A 12332-nucleotide genomic window follows, 5' to 3' on the forward strand; every position below is an offset into this window, starting at 1 on the left:
TGTTCTGTGAATTCACTATTAGTATTGTTACATTTTCTTCGTGAATTCACCCTTTAATGATTATATAATATTCCTTTGTATCCCTGGCTATTCTTGCTGAAGTCTACTTTGTTTAACAATATAGCCCCTTCAGCTTTTTTTTTTAAGTTGAGATATAATTGATGTATAACATTTTATTAGTTTCAGGTGTACAACATGATTTGATATTTGTATGTATTGTGAAATGATCACAACAGTAAGTCTAGTTAACATCTATCACCATACCGAGTTACAATTCTTTCTCTTTTGATGAGAACTTTTAAGATTTATTCTCTTGGGACTTCCCTTGCAGTCCAGTGGTTAAGACTCTACGCTTCCACTGCAGGAAGCGTGGGTTCAATTCCTGGTCAGGGAACTAAGATCCCATATCCCACATGCCATGCGGCACAGCCAGAAAATTAAAAAATAATAAAAAAAAAAGATTTATTTTCTTAGCAACTTTCAAATATGCAGTACAGTATTAACCATAGTCACTACACCACATTGTACATTACATCCCATGACTCATTTATTTTATAACTGGAAGTTTGTAACGAAATGGGTAGAGGGGGTCGAAAGGTACAGCTTTCAGCTTTCTTTTGAGTAGTGTTTGCGTGATCTACTTTTTTCATCCTTTACTTTTTTTTTTTTTAACATCTTTATTGGAGTATAATTGCTTTACAATGGTGTGTCAGTTTCTGCTTTATAACAAAGTGAATCAGTTATACATATACATATGTTCCCATATCTCTTCCCACTTGTGTCTCCCTTCCTCCCACCCTCCCTATCCCACCCCTCTAGGTGGTCACAAAGCACCGCGCTGATCTCCCTGTGCTATGTGGCTGCTTCCCACTAGCTAGCTATTTTACATTTGGTAGTGTATATATGTCCGTGCCACTCTCTCACCCTGTCACATCTTACCCTTCCCCCTCCCCGTATCCTCAAGTCCATTCTCTAGTAGGTCTGTGTCTTTATTCCCGTCTTGCCACTAGGTTCTTCATGACTTTTTTTTTTCCCTTAGATTCCATATGTATGTGTTAGCATACTGTATTTGTTTTTCTTTTTCTGACTTATTTCACTCTGTATGACAGACTCTAACTCCATTCACCTCACTACAAATACCTCCATTTTGTTTCTTTTTTTGGCTGAGTAATATTCCATTGTATATATGTGCCACATCTTCTTTATCCATTCGTCCGATGATGGCCACTTAGGTTGCTTCCATGTCCTGGCTATTGTAAATAGAGCTGCAATGAACATTTTGGTACATGACTCTTTTTGAATTATGGTTTTCTCAGGGTATATGCCCAGTAGTGGGATTGCTGGGTCATATGGTAGTTCTATTTTTAGTTTTTTAAGGAACCTCCATACTGTTCTCCATAGTGGCTGTATCAATTTACATTCCCACCAGCAGTGCAAGAGTGTTCCCTTTTCTCCACACCCTCTCCAGCATTTATTGTTTCTAGATTTTTTGATGATGGTCATTCTGACTGGTATGAGATGATATCTCATTGTAGTTTTGATTTGCATTTCTCTAATGATTAATGATGTTGAGCATTCTTTCATGTGTTTGTTGGCAATCTGTATATCTTCTTTGGAGAAATGTCTGTTTAGGTCTTCTGCCCATTTTTGGATTGGGTTGTTTGTTTTTTTGTTATTGAGCTGCATGAGCTGCTTGTAAATCTTGGAGATTAATCCTTTGTCAGTTGCTTCATTTGCAAATATTTTCTCCCATTCTGAGGGTTGTCCTTTGGTCTTGTTTATGGTTTCCTTTGCTGTGCAAAAGCTTTTAAGTTTCATTAGGTCCCATTTGTTTATTTTTGTTTTTATTTCCATTTCTCTAGGAGGTGGGTCAAAAAGGATCTTGCTGGGATTTATGTCATAGAGTGTTCCGCCTATGTTTTCCTCTAAGAGTTTGATAGTGTCTGGCCTTACATTTAGATCTTTAATCCATTTTGAGTTTATTTTTGTGTATGGTGTTAGGGAGTGTTCTAATTTCATACTTTTACATGTACCTGTCCAGTTTTCCCAGCACCACTTATTGAAGAGGCTGTCTTTTCTCCACTGTATATGCTTGCCTCCTTTATCAAAGATAAGGTGACCATATGTGCATGGGTTTACCTCTGGGCTTTCCATCCTGTTCCATTGATCTATGTTTCTGTTTTTGTGCCAGTACCAAACTGTCTTGATTACTGTAGCTTTGTAATGTAGTCTGAAGTCAGGGAGCCTGATGCCTCCAGCTCCATTTTTCGTTCTCAAGATTGCTTTGGCTATTCAGGGTCTTCTGTGTTTCCATACAAATTGTGAAATTTTTTGTTCTAGTTCTGTGAAAAATGCCATTGGTAGTTTGATAGGGATTGCATTGAATCTGTAGATTGCTTTGGGTAGTAGAGTCATTTTCACAATGTTGATTCTTCCAATCCAAGAACATGGTATATCTCTATCTATTTGTATCATCTTTAATTTCTTTCATCAGTGTCTTATGATTTTCTGCATACAGGTCTTTTGTCTCCTTAGGTAGGTTTATTCCTAGATATTTTATTCTTTTTGTTGCAATGGTAAATGGGAGTGTTAATTTCACTTTCAGATTTTTCGTCATTAGTGTATAGGAATGCAAGAGATTTCTGTGCATTAATTTTGTATCCTGCTACTTTACCAAATTCATTGATTAGCTCTAGTAGTTTTCTGGTAGCATTTTTAGGATTCTGTATGTATAGTATCATGTCATCTGCAAACAGTGACAGCTTTACTTCTTTGTTTCCAATTTGGATTCCTTTTATTTCTTTTTCTTCTCTGATTGCTGTGGCTAACACTTCCAAAACTATGTTGAATAATAGTGGTGAGAGTGGGCAACCTTGTCTTGTTCCTGATCTTAGTGGAAATGGTTTCAGTTTTTCACCATTGAGGACAATGTTGGCTGTGCGTTTGTCATATATGGCCTTTATTATGTTGAGGAAAGTTCCCTCTATGCCTACTTTCTGCAGGGCTTTTATCATAAATGGGTGTTGAATTTTGTCGAAAGCTTTCTCTGCATCTATTGAGATGATCATATGGTTTTTCTCCTTCAATTTGTTAATATGGTGTATCACGTTGATTGATTTGCATATATTGAAGAATCCTTGCATTACTGGAATAAACCCCACTTGATCATGGTGTATGATCCTTTTAATGTGCTGTTGGATTCTGTTTGCTAGTATTTTGTTGAGGATTTTTGCAGCTATGTTCATCAGTGATGTTGGCCTGTAGTTTTCTTTCTTTGTGACATATTTGTCTGGTTTTGGTATCAGGGTGATGGTGGCCTCGTAGAATGAGTTGGGGAGTGTTCCTCCGTCTGCAATATTTTGAAAGAGTTTGAGAAGGATGGGTGTTAGCTCTTCTCTAAATGTTTGATAGAATTCGCCTGTGAAGCCATCTGGTCCTGGGCTTTTGTTTGTTGCAAGATTTTTAATCACAGTTTCAATTTCATTACTTGTGATTGGTCTGTTCATATTTTCTATTTCTTCCTGGTTCAGTCTCGGCAGGTTGTGCATTTCTAAGAATTTGTCCATTTCTTCCAGGTTGTCCATTTTATTGGCATAGAGTTGCTTGTAGTAATCTCTCATGATCGTTTGTATTTCTGCAGTGTCAGTGGTTACTTTTTCATTTCTAATTCTATTGATTTGAGTCTTCTCCCTTTTTCTCTTGATGAGTCTGGCTAATGGTTTATCAATTTTGTTTATCTTCTCAAAGAACCAGCTTTTAGTTTTATTGATCTTTGCTATTGTTTCCTTCCTTTATTTATTTATTTATTTATTTATTTAAATTAATTTATTTTATTTTATTTATTTTTGGCTGTGTTGGGTCTTCATTTCTGTGCGAGGGCTTTCTCCAGGTACGGCAAGTGGGGGCCACTCTTCATCGCGGTGCGCGGGCCTCTCACTATCGCGGCCTCTCTAGTTGCGGAGCACAGGCTCCAGACGCGCAGGCTCAGTAGTTGTGGCTCACGGGCCTTGTTGCTCCGCGGCATGTGGGATCTTCCCAGACCAGGGCTCGAACCCGTGTCCCCTGCATTGGCAGGCAGATTCTCAACCACTGCGCCACCAGGGAAGCCCTCCTTCATTTATTTTTGATCTGATCTTTATGATTTCTTTCCTTCTGCTAGCTTTGGGGTTTTTTTGTTCTTCTGTCTCTAATTGCTTTAGGTGCAAGATTAGGTTGTTTATTCGAGGTGTTTCCTGTTTCTTGATGTAGGCTTTTATTGCTATAAACTTCCCTCTTAGAACTGCTTTTGCTGCATCCCATCGGTTTTGGGTCATCGTGTCTCCACTGTCATTTGTTTCTAGGTATTTTTTGATTTCCCCTTTGATTTCTTCAGTGATCACTTCGTTATTAAGTAGTGTATTGTGTAGCCTCCATGTGTTTGTATTTTTTACAGATCTTTTCCTGTAATTGATATCTAGTCTCATAAGGTTGTGGTCAGAAAAGATACTTGATACGATTTCAATTTTCTTAAATTTACCAAGGCTTGATTTGTGACCCAAGATATGATCTATCCTGGAGAATGTTCCATGAGCACTTGAGAAAAATGTGTATTCTGTTGTTTTTGGGTGGAATGTCCTATAAATATCAATTAAATCCATCTTGTTTAATGTATATATTTTTAAAAAAATTTATTTATTTATTTTTATTTTTGGCTGTGTTGGGTCTTCGTTTCTGTGCGAGGGCTTTCTCCAGTTGCGGCGAGCGGGGGCCACTCTTCATCGCGGTGCGCGGGCCTCTCACTGTCGCAGCTTCTCCCGTTGCGGAGCACAGGCTCCAGACACGCAGGCTCAGTAGTTGTGGCTCATGGGCTTAGTTGCTCTGCGGCATGTGGGATCTTCCCAGACCAGGGCTCGAACCCGTGTCCCCTGCATTGGCAGGCAGATTCCTAACCACTGCGCCACCAGGGAAGCCCTAATGTATCATTTAAAGCTTGTGTTTCCTCATTTATTTTCATTTTGGATGATCTGTCCTTTGGTGAAAGTGGGGTGTTAAAGTCCCCTACTGTGATTGTGTTACTGTCGATTTCCCCTTTTATGGCTGTTAGTATTTGTCTTATGTTTTGAGGTGCTCCTATGTTGGGTGCATAAATACTTAAATTGTTATACCTTCTTCTTGGATCGATCCCTTGATCGTTATATAGTGTCCTTCTTTGTTTCTTGTAATAGTCTTTATTTTAAAGTCTATTTTGTCTGATACGAGAATTGCTACTCCAGCTTTCTTTTGATTTCCATTTGCATGGAATATTTTTTTCCATCCCCTCACTTTCAGTCTGTCTGTGTTCCTAGGTGTGAAGTGGGTCTCTTGTAGACAGCATATATATGGGTCTTGTTTTTGTATCCATTCAGCCAGTTTGTGTCTTTTGGTGGGAGCATTTAATCCATTTACATTTAAGGTAATTATCGATATGTATGTTCCTATTCCCATTTTCTTAAATGTTTTGGGTTTGTTATTGTAGGTGTTTTCCTTTTCTTGTGTTTCTTGCCTAGAGAAGTTCCTTTAGAATTTGTTGTAAAGCTGGTTTGGTGGTGCTGAACTCTCTCAGCTTTTGCTTGTCTGTAAAGGTTTTAATTTCTCCATCAAATCTGAATGAGATCAGTGCTGGGTAGAGTAATCTTGGTTTTAGGTTTTTCTCCTTCGTCACTTTAAATATGTCCTGCCACTCCCTTCTGGCTTGCAGAGTTTCTGCTCAAAGATCAGCTGTTAACTTTATGGAGATTCCCTTATGTGTTGTTATTTTTCCCTTGCTGCTTTTAATATTTGTTCTTTGTATTTAGTTTTTGATAGTTTGATTAATATGTGTCTTGGCGTGTTTCTCCTTGGATTTATCCTGTATGGGACTGTCTGTGCTTCCAGGACTTGATTAACTATTTCGTTTCCCATATTAGGGAAGTTTTCAACTATAATCTCTTCAAATATTTTCTCAGTCCCTTTCTTTTTCTCTTCTTCTTCTGGGACCCCTGTAATTCGAATGTTGGTGCGTTTAATGTTGTCCCAGAGGTCTCTGAGACTGTCCTCAGTTCTTTTCATTCTTTTTTCTTTATTCTGCTCTGCAGTAGTTATTTCCACTATTTTATCTTCCAGGTCACTTATCCGTTCTTCTGCCTCAGTTATTCTGCTATTGATCCCTTCTAGAGTATTTTTAATTTCATTTATTGTGTTTTTCATCGTTGCTTGGTTCCTCTTTAGTTCTTCTACGTCCTTGTTAAATGTTTCTTGTATTTTGTCTATTGTATTTCCAAGATTTTGGATCATCTTTACTATCATTATTCTGAATTCTTTTTCAGGTAGACTGCCTATTTCCTCTTCATTTGTTAGGTCTGGTGTGTTTTGACCCTGCTCCTTCATCTGCTGTGTGTTTTTCTGTCTTCTCATTTTGCTTATCTCACTGTGTTTGTGGTCTCCTTTTCACAGGCTGCAGGTTCGTAGTTCCCGTTGTTTTTGGTATCTGTCCCCAGTGGCTAAGGTTGGTTCAGTGGGTTGTGTAGGCTTCCTGGTGGAGAGGACTAGTGCCTGTGTTCTGGTGGATGAGGCTGGATCTTGTCTTTCTGGTGGGCAGGACTGCGTCCGGTGGTGTGTTTTGGGGTGTCTGTGGCCTTATTATGATTTTAGGCAGCCTCTCTGCTAATGGATGGGGCTGTGTTCCTGTCTTGCTAGTTGTTTGGCATAGGGTGTCCAGCACTGTAGCTTGCTGGTCGTTGAGTGAAGCTGGGTCTTGATGTTGAGATGGAGATCTCTGAGAGATTTTCGCCGTTTGGTATTACGTGGAGCTGGGAGGTCTCTTGTGGACTATTGTCTTGAAGTTGGCTCTCCCACCTCAGAGGCACAGCCCTGATGCCTGGCTGGAGCACCAAGAGCCTTTCATCCACACGGCTCAGGATAAAAGGGAGAAAAAATAGAAAGAAAAAGGGTAAAATAAAATAAAATAAAATAAAGCTATTATAATGAAAAATAAAAAAATTAAGAAAAAAATTTTTTTAAGTTTTTAAAATAAATTTATTAATTTTTTAAAATACACAAATTAAGAAAATTTATTAAGAGAAAAATTTTTAAGTTTTTGAAATAAGAAAAAAATTATTAAGAAAAATTTATTAAAAAAATTTTTAAAAATTTTTTAAAATAAAAAATAAGAAAATTATTAAGAAAAAATTTATTACGAAAAAAAATTTTTTAAGTTAAAAAAACAAAAAAAAAACGGACGGACCGAACCCTAGGACTAATGGTGAAAGCAAAGCTATACAGACAAAATCTCACCCAGAAGCATACACATATGCACTCACAAAAAGAGGAAAAGGGGAAAAATTAATATATCCTGCTCCCCAAGTTCACCTCCTGAATTTGGGATGATTCGTTGTCTATTCAGGTATTCAACAGATGCAGGTACATCAAGTTGTTTGTGGAGCTTTAATCTGCTGCTTCTGAGGCTGCTGGGAGAAATTTCCCTTTCTCTTCTTTGTTCGTACAGCTCCCGGGGTTCAGCTTTGGATTTGGACCCGCCTCTGCGTGTGGGTCGCCTGAGGGCGTCTGTTCTTCGCTCACACAGGACGGGGATAAAGGAGCAGCTGCTTCGGGGGCTGTGGCTCACTCGGGCCGGAGGGAGGGAGGGGTATGGATGTGGGGCAAGCCTGTGGCGGCAGCGGCCGGCATGACGTTGCAGCAGCCTGAGGCGCGCCTCAGGTTCTCCTGGGGAAGTTGTCCCTGGATCACGGGACCCTGGCAGTGGCGGGCTGCACAGGCTCCCGGGAAGGGCGGTGTGGAGAGTGACCTGCGCTCGCACACAGGCTTCTTGGTGGCGGCAGCAGCAGCCTTAGCGTCTCATGCCCGTCTCTGGGGTCCTTGCTGATAGCCGCGGCTCGCGCCCGTCTCTGGAGCTCGTTTAGGCGGCGCGCTGAATCCCCTTTCCTTGTGCACCGTGAAACAAAGAAGCAAGAAAAAGTCTCTTGCCTCTTTGGCAGCTACAGACTTTTTCCCGGACTTTCTCCCGGCTAGCTGTGGTGCGCTAACCCCTTCAGGCTGTGTTCCCGCAGCCAACCCCAGTCCTCTCCCTGCGATCCAACGGAAGCCCGAGCCTCGCCTCCCAGCCCCCGCCCGCCCTGGTGGGTGAGCAGACAAGCCTCTCGGGCTGGTGAGTGCTGCTCGGCACCGATCCTCTGTGCAGGAATCTCTCCGCTTTGCCCTCCGCACCCCTGTGGCTGCGCTCTCTTCCATGGCTCCGAAGCTTCCCCTCTCTACCACCCGCAGTCTCTGCCCGCGAAGGGGCTTCCTACTGCGTGGAAACCTTTCCTCCTTCACGGCTCCCTCACACTGGTGCAGGTCCCGTCCCTATTCTTTTGTCTCTGTTATTTCTTTTTTCTTTTGCCCTACCCAAGTACGTGGGGAGTTTCTTGCTTTTTGGGAGGTCTGACGTCTTCTGCCAGCGTTCAGTGGGTGTGCTGTAGGAGCAGTTCCACGTGTAGATGTATTTCTAATGTATCTGTGGGAAGTAAGGTGATCTCCGTGTCTTACTCTTCCGCCATCTTCTCATCCTTTACTTTTAACCTACCTACGTTATTGTATTGATGTGAGTTTCTTCTTGGCAGTATATAGTTGGATCATTTTTTGAACCATTCTAGAAAGTCTAGTTAACATCTGTCACCATACATAGTTACAATTCTCTGTGTTTTGTGTTTAGATCATTTTTATTTAATTATGTAATCATTAGTATATTTGATTTTAGGTCTACCAATTTATTATTTGTTTTCTGTTTTTCATTTCTGTTTCTGCTTTCCTGCCTTCTTTTGGGTTATTTGAACACTTTAGTATCAAATTTAAAATCTGTCAAGTTTTTTAGTCTATTTTTTGATACAGTATGTTTTACTGGTCACTCTAGAGATTACAGTGGCTGTACATAACTTTTCACAATCTACTTAGAATCAGTATTTTATTACTTATTGTGGAATATAGAAACATATAGGTCCCTTTGCCCTGTCCCCCTTTATACTATTATGTTGTGGTTTTCTTATGTATTACATCTACATACATTGATAAAAACCCCGTCAGACAGTGTTATTAGTTTTGCTTTTAACTGTCAAATACAAATTTTTTTTTTTTGGCCATGCCACTTGGCATGCAGGATCCCCAACCAGGGATCGAACCCACGCCCCCTGCAGTGGAAGTGCGGAATCCCAACCACTGGACCACCAGGGAAGTGTCCCTCAAATACGTTTTAGGAGACTCCAGAGAAGAACCATCTATTATATTTACCCAGGTATTTGCCATTTCTGTAATATAAGATATAAATATTTGCTATTTCTTCCTTTTTTTAGTTTTCCAAGTTTTCTTATTAACTTTCCCTCATCTGAGAATGACTTATTTCACCTTTATTTCTGAAGGATATTGTCTCTGGATATAGAATTCTGGGTTGACAGTTCTTTTCTTTTGGCACTTTTTGGCCTCCATTGTTTCTGATGTGAAATCTATTATTTGAATAGGTCATCTATAGGTAACGTGTTTTTCTCTGACTGCTTTCAGTATTTAAAAAAATTTGTCTTTAGTGTTCAATTTGATTAAGATGAGTCCAGGCATACATTTCTTTGGAGCTCTCTGAGCTCTTTCAGTCTGTAGATCTATGTCTTGCTAAATTGGGGGAGTTTTCAGCCAGTATTTTTTCAAAAGTTTTTTGGTACCAAACTGTTTCTCCCATCCTTCTGGGATTCTGACAATGCAAACATTAGATCCTTTGCTGTTTGTCCTACAGATATCTGAGGCTTTGATCACTTTTTTCAATGTTTTTTATCTCTGTTTTTCAGATTGGTTATGTAGTATTGACCTATCTTGAAGTGTATTGGCTTTTTCTGCTGTCATTTTCTTTCTGCTCTCCAGCTCATACAGTAAGTTTCTTACTCTTGATGTATTTTTCATTTCTAAAGTTTGTTTCCTCGGGAATTCCCTGGTGGTCCAGTGGTTAGGACTCGTGGCTTTCACTGCTGGGGCTGGGTTCCACGCAGCCAAAAAAAAAAAAAAGTTTGTTTCCTCTTTATGTCTTTTGTTTCTTTACTGAGACTTTCTATTATTCATTTCAAGAGTATTTGGCCTTACCTGTTGCAACTTTAAAAAAAATTTTTTTTTTTATTGAAGTGTAGTTGAATTGCTGCAACATTTTTATAGTAGCTGCTTTAAAGTTTTGTCAGTTCCAAAGTCTGTATAATCTCAGCATTGATGTATGTTGTCTTTTCAGTGAGTTGACTTTCCTCGTTTGGTGTATTTCACCCACTCTGTCCACACCAGGGGTCCCCTTTCTGGTCTCTCAAGGCAGGACTAGAGAGCTTCTCTTGATATTCTTCTTTTCTCTATAAGTGCTCACTTCTGGGTTTCAGGCTGCCTTGCATCTAGGCCAGTGAATATAAGAGGAAAAAAAGTGATAAACTCACTGCCACTTTATTGGCATGTCAAATTCTGGGCTCCATCCAGCTTCTATTATTTACTTTTCAGAATCTTCAAAGAGCTGCTCCATACATGCTCTTCAGGATTTATAGCTTCATTCAGTGAAAGGAATACTGAACCTAGAACCCTGTTCTTTACTTCTGTTTTTTAAGGACTATTCATGTTGTTCTAAGTATAGCTAGTTCATTAATTCTGATTTCTGGATAGTATTCTGTCATGTTTCTGTTACATTTTATCTGTCTTCTTGTAATGGACACTTAGCATTCCTCCACCTCCTTACTACCACAGAATCTGTATACATGTGTCTTCATGGTCTTCTGCACAGATTTCTTTCGGGGTATGATAGACTAATACTGCTAGAATATTGATAGATGAATAGAGTATTATTTAACCTTCAATGGAAGAAACTCATGTGCTACAACATGGACTATTGGAGTGTACTAATATTAGTACTCCATTGTGTGTGTATATATACACACGTATATACATTTTGTTTATCCATTCATCTGTCAATGGACAGATTGTTTCCACTGCTTGGCTATAGTGAATAATGCTGCTATGAACATGGGTGTGCAGATTATGTTACTTTTAAGAAGTAAGATTTGCAAGAGATGTCTTGAGGATTAATCTCAGTTGTCTATGCCTTTTTGCCTATTTCATATAATTCAGTACAATGGGATATTTAGTGTCCTGCAGAATCATAGGGTTGAAAGGGACTTTAGAGATTATACTGTAAGAACTGAAATTATATTCACTATACTGTACTTATTATTGTAGAAAGGCCATTTAGCTTCAATTTTCTAGCTTGGTTAACTGAAGTCTTAGTACGGTGTAAACCTGAGGTTGCTTTGGTAGATGTAGGTTCTGGCTTCTTTGGTCTTGTGGAAAAATAATAGTCTTTGGGCTGGATACCTTCTGTTTCCTCCTTCAGAGCCACATACCATCCTTTTCTCTCTGATCTACATCCCTGGAGGCTCATTCACGTGTACCGTGTATGTGGGCCCCTTTGCTTTCTGGCTTCCAGTTGTAGGGTAGATGGATCGGCAGGAGGAATGAGGGCTAGGTGTTTATTCCCCTGCTGCTTCCCTTCCAGGTTGCTGCAAGTGATCTGCATACCTCTGCCTGATTCCTGTCTGGTGGCCCTTTCCATATAGCTGCCCTCTCCAGGTTCTACTTCCTCATCTTGCCCCTTCAGGCCTAGATGTGTTTATGGTTCTGGGGCAATTCACTGTCCTTTGTTGGTTTCTCTAAATCTTACCCACACCTTTGTAAGTAGTTTCTCTTTTTAAAAATATTTATTTATTTATTTGGCTGCACTGGGTCTTAGTTGTGGCATGTGGGATCTTCGTTGCGCCGTGCGTGATCTTTAGTTGGGGCATGCGGACTCTTAGTTGCAGCATGAATGCAGGATCTAGTTCCCCGACCAGGGATTGAACCTGGGCCGCCTGCATTGGGAGCTCAGAGTCTTAACCCCTGGACCACCAGGGAAGTCCTGTAAGTAGTCTCTTTATTAAAGTCTCCTCGCATTACCCAGGTGTGGATACTGTGTTTCCAGCTGGCACCGTGATTGTTAGACTCCTTTAAAGGGGCCCTGTGATTTTACTTACTTTTTGTAAATTTGAACAAATACTATTACTGAATCGTAAGATTAGTAATTTAGGTTTATTTTTATCTGCTTTCTACAGTAGGTTTACAGTAGGGTTTTGAGGGGAGAGAAACTCCCCCACATATTCCCAGCCAAAAGATTAACAGTGAAATAGAGACCTCACTTCAGTATTTTCAACTTCCTTCACAGAGTTCGATTTATATTTGCAGCATAAAATATTTTTAAGCTCCTCTTTCAGAGAATTTTAGCACTTTTCTTCTTAGTCCCT

The 12332-nt window shown here is 39.8% G+C and overlaps 1 protein-coding gene across 7 annotated transcripts in view; it reads left to right on the forward strand.

The window, feature by feature from the left end:
* IST1 (IST1 factor associated with ESCRT-III) overlaps window positions 1–12332 on the forward strand; it is a 37486-nt gene that overhangs the window by 8078 nt on the left and 17076 nt on the right. Inside the window, exon 2 of one of the 7 annotated variants that reach the window (XM_082369968.1) lies at window positions 9825–9905. The exons of the other annotated variants lie outside the window; for them this stretch is intronic. The gene's annotated coding sequence lies outside the window, so the exon portion shown is untranslated. The remainder of the gene's footprint in view (window positions 1–9824; window positions 9906–12332) is intronic. 7 annotated transcript variants of the gene reach the window in all.

This window comes from Balaenoptera borealis (genome assembly GCF_965194805.1).
Source record: "Balaenoptera borealis genome assembly, chromosome: 19".
In the NCBI taxonomy this organism is placed as follows: domain Eukaryota; kingdom Metazoa; phylum Chordata; class Mammalia; order Artiodactyla; family Balaenopteridae; genus Balaenoptera; species Balaenoptera borealis.